The sequence below is a fragment of the Hippocampus guttulatus genome, chromosome 21 (assembly GCF_054856545.1).
Source record: "Hippocampus guttulatus isolate MCC_2025c chromosome 21, RoL_Hgut_1.0, whole genome shotgun sequence".
Taxonomy (NCBI): domain Eukaryota; kingdom Metazoa; phylum Chordata; class Actinopteri; order Syngnathiformes; family Syngnathidae; genus Hippocampus; species Hippocampus guttulatus.
Window position 1 is genome coordinate 11,235,770 of NC_141281.1, and position 7,898 is coordinate 11,243,667.

A 7,898-nucleotide genomic window follows, 5' to 3' on the forward strand; every position below is an offset into this window, starting at 1 on the left:
TTTTGTATTGTATTGGGGCGCCTGTTGAGTCCATCTGTGCTGATTGATGGAAGGTATCTGGACTCCTGTGTCCATCCAAAGAGGGAGACACCTGGGCAAGCAGCCCCCCCCCCCCCAAGTCCACTCCTGATCCTTGATCAGCCGGAAGGAAGGGAGGAAGAGAGAGAGGAGGAGGGGGGGGGAGAGACTTCTGAGGCTAATTAAACATGCTGCCATCAAACGGGAAGAAATCCCTTTCCGCTTCAGGTGCCTCTTAACGGCATGTGCAACCTTTTCCCACGCATATATTCTTTTTTTCTCTGAATCCTTTTAGCTTGCTAAATGAATTGGCCGCCGATTGGTTAACGCAGAGGTTCTCAAACTAGGGTCCACTAGCTGTACAAGTTGTCTTTAGGAAATTAAATCGGTGACTTTTAATCCCTTCCAAACTGTTCCATTATTTTTGTCAGTCTTACACCTTTTCTTGAGGAAAAAAATACAACTTTATTCTCACCAATTACTTTCTCGAAAAATTTGAATATGCTATCACATCGTTCCCCCCCCCCCCCCGATAATTTTTTTCGGCATTTATGGGTACACATGGCACTTGTGTTTAATTATGACTAAGTCCTTGGATAAGTTTCTGCTGGACCAAAAAAAAAAAAAAAAAGTTTGAGAACCCCTACGCTAATGACGTTAGCCCTCTCACACACGCTTACAAACACACATTGTGAAGCCTAAGTGCTTGTTTGCTCACTGATCCACTCCTGTGTGTGTGTGTGTGTGTGTGTGTGTGTGCGTGTGCGTGTGTGCGTGTGTGTGTAAAGTAGATATTTGGACAGAGATTACAGGGTGTTGTTAGCGACGCGCTAATAGCTCGTTCACACACATTTGTTTAACCTCGTCATCTTGGATGAATTATTGTGTTAAAAAATGCCGGCATATCAACTTTCCCGCCCTGGGAATCCGGGGCACCGTTCCAAGGACGTTAACTGATAATCGCACGTCGGCTGGCAGGGGCTTTATCCAGGCCGATAAATCGCGGGGCAGACGAATGCTTGTCCGCCCGCCCACCCCTCAGGGTTATCAAGAGCTGGAATTTTCCGCTGCGCACTCCTGTCAGCTGGCCAGCATCAAGCGTGAGAGCGAGACCTCAGCTCAGCAAGCTCCAGAGCATTCGTTTGAGCTGCAGGTTTAGCTTTTTATTTAGATTTAGCTGAGACCGTGGCATACCTCAAGGGGTCAACATTATCGTGCAATTCTTTTTTGTTGGTGCGCCCCCCTCCCAATTTTAGCTAATATAGCATACCAGCGCGATTTAAAATGGTCAGTAACGCCCCCTGCTTGCTTTATTTAATTGAAGTGAACAAAATAAACACGCGTTAAGCGTAATCATAGAAAGTAGAAGCTTCTGTGGCCCCAAATGACACCCAGGCTTTGAACACGCTAACGACCAGCTGCTAACGTGAGCTCACAACAGCCAATGCTACACTCTCACTGGTAGAAGCTAATCGGCTAACCAATTGTATGCTAACCATTGTGCCCGCTTTAAATCAAGGACAAAAATAACCGGCCAAGTATCTTTTTAGAGATTCTACTTTTATTTTGGAGTTCCTCCAGCCCTTCCTCCTTGAAGAAAAATACAACCAGGGGTGTGAGGGACAGGAGAAATGGTTGGCGGTGCTTTAAAAGAGGGAAAACTAAAAGCCCAAATCTTGGTCCAGCTGGTTCTTCTCTCAGGAAGCTCTCGCTTCAGTTTCCCGCCTCCTCCTCTTTCTGCTTTTCCTATATACAAGTCTTGTGACTTCACGGCCACGTCTTATCTCAAGTTCCCAATGTCTGTTCTTCATAGAACATTTGAACCCACTCCCTCTCCTCCTCCCTTCTCCCCCTTCTCTCGTCCCCCTGCCGAGAGTTGCCGAGCCGGGCAGCGAATCCCTCCCTGGGTTCCTGCTGAATAATAGACAGAAATTGCTCTTGATTTATAATTGGTTCCATTCAGTCTGTAGGAAAGTTCCCCCCCCACAACTCCCTCCCCCCTCCACACCTCCTTCCCTTCCTTCTCCTCCTTACTTTCTTTCTCCAATCTCTACAATGCAGGAACACACAAGTCGACTCAGCTGTTTGCATGTGTTCAATTAAATGTATCTGCGTCTATTTAATAAAAAGCGGCAAAACTGAATTTAGGACAGGTCAAGGACATTTGATTTTTAAAATGGAGCCCCGCATATTTGCGATATTCTCACAATCCTCCACTTATTTATGCAAGACATTTCAAGACCCTTATTTATGTACTGTAAATGCTCGATGGACCGCATTGACGGCCAGAGTGAGCTAAATGTAGCCCGCGGGCCATATGTTGCCCACCCCACACTCGAGGATATAAGTGGCAACTGTCTTTGTGTGTGTGTGTTTGTGTGTGTTGAGAAAAACCAAGAAAGACCCTGAGGTTTGCATATTTGTGCGCCTGTGTGAGTATACTTTTACCATGTAATGGGCCCGTGTGTGATTGCTTGCGTATGCGCGGGCAGAGAAAATAGGCCGCTAGAGCATACTTGCGGCCACGCCAAATATGTAAGTGAGTGCTTCGAAATTGCGGCTATTAAGTTAGCTTTTTCTGTGCGGATGCCGAATCCCGGGAAGGATTTCCCCACCACACTCCAATTTTTCCTCATGTAGGTTGATTGAAGCATTGAAATGGAGAGTTGTTTTCATTTTCCCCTTCGTTTTAATGACGTGAAAACGACCCCAACGTAAAATATATGCGGCACCGCGGTTCAGATATGCTAAGCTAGCGCCAACTTGCCACAACACAGAGTCCATTATATTGAAACTAATGAAATCAAGGGACTTTTTTTTTTTTCGCCGCACAGTATTTCTGTGTCGATCCGTTGGCTCTACTTAAGCTACCTTAGACAGATTTCCCCCGCTTATTTCTTCATTCCGAGTGAATTTAACGACATAAACAGACCGTTATTTTTCCCCTTGCTGAAATGATACTTGGTGAACATTTGATTTGATTTACCGGTAGTTTTCTCATCCCAAGTTATGTGCCTTGAGCCAGTAAAGACGTTTCTATCCCTCGTGAACAATGCAATGATTCTTTGATTGAGTTTAGTTGAAAATAAATTGATTTGATCTAAAAAGTGTTTTGCTATCAAAGAAACCGGTTGGCTTTAGCTAGTTATTTAGCCTTTTCCCATGTTCCATTTCCCTCCCTCTCGCGTGATTGGCGAATACACAAATGGCTTCTACCCCCCTTTCAAAAAAAAAAAAAAAGGTGTCCTGTTCATATGGCCCCACCAGCATCTCACGCCAAGTGCAAAAAAAAAAAAAAAGGCGTCAGTGAGAGGGTGTGTGAGCTGTAATTAGCCCGGCGCGGTTAATTTGGCTTGCTTATCTAAATCATGCAAATTGGCCGACGCCACCTAATTGATTTGAACGCCCACTCCACAGCCAGCCAGCTTTCAATTCTGTCCAGATCTCCCTCGTTAATCCCCCCCCCCCCCCCCCTCCAAGACGCCGTGTAGCTCGTTAGTGTCGGTTCGCAGGCACCGATCTGTGGATTTGGACCGGCGTATATAGCTCATTATTAGCTTGAAAGATGGTTTGAGGGTATTAAAAGGCGGGGGGATCTCGTTAGCAATGCTTCGATGGCTTTTTGTATGGAATTTAATGGCATGTGAGAACCGCTCGTTCTCCACCTGTTGCCTGGGAATTTTCTCTCGACTTCCCACCCTCGTCGCCGATCCTCACGCACGGGGCGCATTCCTTACAGTTTGGTTACTACGCTTCAAATTTGATCTCCGATGGCTTAATTTGGCAAGGTCGACTGTGCCCTTCCACAGCTCTCGGGGGGGGGATGGCGGCTTTGACGGACGGTTCCAAGGGGTTGTGTCCTTTGACATTGTAAAATTTCCAAGCTGCAACTTAGATACGACTTTTGAAGTCATGAAATTCGGGTGCCGACTTGCGCCTCCCCAGAGATCGTGCCGACTTTGACGGGCAGCGTGTAAGTGGCCAATGGCAACGTGCTCCACAATGTTGTGTCCTGGCGTTTTAGAATTCCCTCTTTCGGGCTCTGATAGGCCTAAAATCACCAAGTTGACACTGTCCACCTCTTTGGGGAAATGCCGGGGCTGATGTTGTACGCTGTGTCCCAGCGTTGATCGTATTCGCTATTTACGGTTTTGGGTAGGGCTTTTGAAGATAAAGAAATCACCGGGGTCTACTTCGCCCTGAGGAACTGATGACTTTTTTATAGCCTATGTTTAAGTCAAACGACCTTCTGTTGGCGGAAAATTGCCAGGTCGAGTTTTATCCCCATTTTGAGAGACAGCGGGATAAGGCAAAGCGCTCCACAATGTTGTGTGAACACTTTTCGTCAACTGCTAACCAAAACAATCTCAATTTGAAAACGTAACCACGTGCACCCTCTACTTCAGAGGTGTCAAACATACGGCCCGCGGGCCGGAACCGGCCCCCAAGGAGGTTCGATCCGGCCTGCGGGATCATTTAAAAGCGAAAGAAATGCATTAAAGACGCAGAATAATATTTTAAATAAAATGCAGTTCGTGGATTATCCGCTAGGGGCACACTCTTTTGATCACAGTAGAAGACAACATTGTTTTGATCGGGGAAGAAAACAGCAGTCTCAGTCTGTCACCGAAATAGACCCAACACAGCAAATGATATGAAAGCGCCAATCAATGCTTCTTGAGACTAAAACAAAGGAAAGAGATGAGATTTTGGTGATTCATAGCACAGTATGGTATAATGTTAATGCTTCAGCCCACTTGACATCTACCGAGTCCGTACGTGGCCCATAATGTGAAATGAGTTTGACACCCCTGCTCTACTTGTTTATGTTGACTTATTGACTGGATTCTTGGATATTTGTTAAGCAGCCCGCAGAGAGACATCCCCATCCTCTCACCCCCCCCGCAAACCGCCTCGTCGCCTGTGGCTAGGTGGAAATATGTCGGCACATTGTGACCGATGAAGGGCTCGCCTGCCAGTTGACGTCCTCCATCAATCCATAAAACCCTCCACTCACTACCACTTGGTCATTGACACCCCCCTCCCCTCCACCCCCCCTCTTTGGTCATTGAGCGTGGCCCATCAGCTCTTCCCCGGGCCCTTCAGAGCAGCGTCTCCCCTTTCTCCAGGGGTCCGCGGGGGTCTTTGTCTGGGTGCCGGCTCACTGCTTTACAATGACTCTCCACTCTATTAAGGTGCGTTCTGCCTGTTAGCGTCGCCCGGGGCAACCGGCCTCCCGCGCCGCAGCTACGCATTGTGGGCCACGGAGGCAGAGCGGGTCCCGTTGAAACCCCGGCACTCCTCACACTTGACACCGCATGTGTTTATCTAAAGGGGAGGAAAGAGAGTAAGGGAGGGGCGTAAGAAGACGTAAAAGTTGTGGGGTGGGTGGGGGGGGGGTAGGCGAGGGATGAATATTCAACAGAGTGGGAGTTACTAGCAGGCGCACCCCTCCATCCTGGCTGCGGGCCCCCTTGCTCCTCCTCCTCCTCCCTCGTCTTCATGCCAGAAAGCAGATGGAATGTGAGCACTCCGGGAGGAGGCTGCGGCCTGGTTTTGTTCTATTAGCAAGGTTGTCAAAATGAATTTATCCACCGGGCTTGGACCACAATGAGAAGGGGGGGGGGGCAGTGGGGGGTGTCCTGTCATGTGACCAGAAATGCCACGGACATATAAGGCGCCCACTTGTTGCTTCTCATCATCATTTGCGTCTGTCACAAACTCACTGTTAGCACAAGATTGTGTACAGTGCCTTCTCTGTAGTAGCCCGTTTCACGCGGAGACCCCCCTCCGCAGTTCAAAAGCTTTATCAGAGGGGGAATTGTAAATAAGAGGCTCGTTTGGTTTTGAGGTGGGAGCGACAGTACAGGGACACGGGGGGGGGGGGGGGGGAGCTCGAAAGCAGGATTCAACATCCTGCCTCCCGCTACAACTCTGCTACTTCCTTCAAAGCTGGCAAATTTGTGGGTCAACTTTGACCCTGTAAACCTTTCACACATACACACAATAGAGAGCCCAAATAGAACATCCAAATTCTAACCCTGAGGTATGGAACTCCGGTTCCTCGAGAGCCACATCCTGCCTGTTTTAGGTCCTTTCGCTATTTCAACACACCCGATTCAAACAATCAGCCTACCCCCTTGTTCTAACCGCTTGCGCCTTTTTGCGTGACACTGCACCACGGTGGTATTTTGCCGCGACTGTGTACGCTTTTCCTGCTTGACCGAGCTTGGACTTTGCAGTCATCCACAGCTGGAAGATATGAAGTCTCGCTAAGAGTTTTTAGGTCTGCACAAGGGCATGTATGGATTTCTGGTGTGTGCTGGAAGGGGGGTAGGAAGGGGTGCGAGTGTTCTGGTTTCCATCAGCCTAGATGCTGCTGTGTAGGAGGCTTGTGTGTATGTCATTTTTTTTTTTTTTTTTTTTTTTTTCGGGATGGAAAAAGTTGGACATAGATGTTCGGGCAAGTTTTCATCTGGAGGCAGGGTATCCGCTAAGCAAACACCAGGGCCAGCTGACTAATGAATCACATTCGGACAGGGCCCAGGGGGAGGTTGTTTTTTAGGCACGGCTGACGTATTACTGCTGTTTTAACAACCATCCATGTCGTGGCTGGCCTGTCCTCCCTTCTCGTCCACAGTGCAAGATAACATTTTATGGAAAATTTAGTTTTTAAGGGTTTGTGTATGTGAAGTTGGCTCACCGGAGTGCCTTGCCCACTCATCAAGTGTGGAATTAAGACAACCAAGTGTAGAGTGCCACGTAGGTACGACGTAGCGAATAAAGTGTCTCTCCAGTTAAATATGATGATATTGCCTTATATATTTGTTCCCAACACTCTGGCCTGGTGAAGTACAAGCTTGATGTCTTTTAGAGCCATTTGCGGTTTTTGTTAGCATTTGTTAGCCAAACATCTCCCGGTCTGATGGTGTCTTTTTACCCACCAAATCAAAGTTCTTTGTTTGCAAAAAGTTGTTCAGAAGCCTGCGGTGGGCAACAGGTGCTGGATGCACATCTACGCCTCTTTTTTTTTTTTTTTTTATGGGCAGCTGTCTCAGCTTTGGCCACAGAAGCCACAAACCTTCAGGCTGGCTCGCACACTTTGTTTGTTTACCGTGTGCGCTCGCCACTAAATGCCCGCCGCGAGACCGTAAATGTAAGAGTAGTGTGTGTGATGCTACAGTTGGTTTATGTACTCGACGTGCCCGCCATTCCAGCAGGTAAATAAATATGTGTCTTACATATATATGAGTTGTGACATCTTGTTTTTCGTGACCAGTACACCTGCACATGCTAATGAAAATTAAACTGAGTACACCTCATATCCTAACTGACCGATTGTACTTATATTTAATGTGTGTGTGTGTGTGTGTGTGCGTGCGTGCGTGTTGCGAGAGAGAGGGTGAGATGGTAGCCATATTGTTAGCAATTAGCAGCTATTTTGCCGAATAGCAGAGGAATTGAAGCAAAAACGGTGACATTTTACTTTAAAAGAAGCTTCAAAATTTAGCAGTTTCAAATCAGTTTGTGAAAATGCTGAGTCAGGTTGAAATGACTTCTTCGTACGCCTTTTTTGGGATTGTGCGGTCTCGCCACGAGAAAATATTCCAAAAACATAAAGTGAAAGAGAATAACTTCATTATTTCTCAACGTATCCCCTCAACCCTTTTGTGTCATCTGCTATTTGTGGTAGCAATTCTCGCAGCATCGCGGTGACATTTCCATGTGTTAGCTTCACTTTTTCACTTCTGTTCAGGATTTTTGTGGTAGCATTTGTTAGCTTCCCTTGAGTCTTTTTGAACTTTTGAGCTTTTAGACCATGACAGCTGACAAATATTTACCACTTTCCATTTATATCTACTACATCGGTTTATGAAATA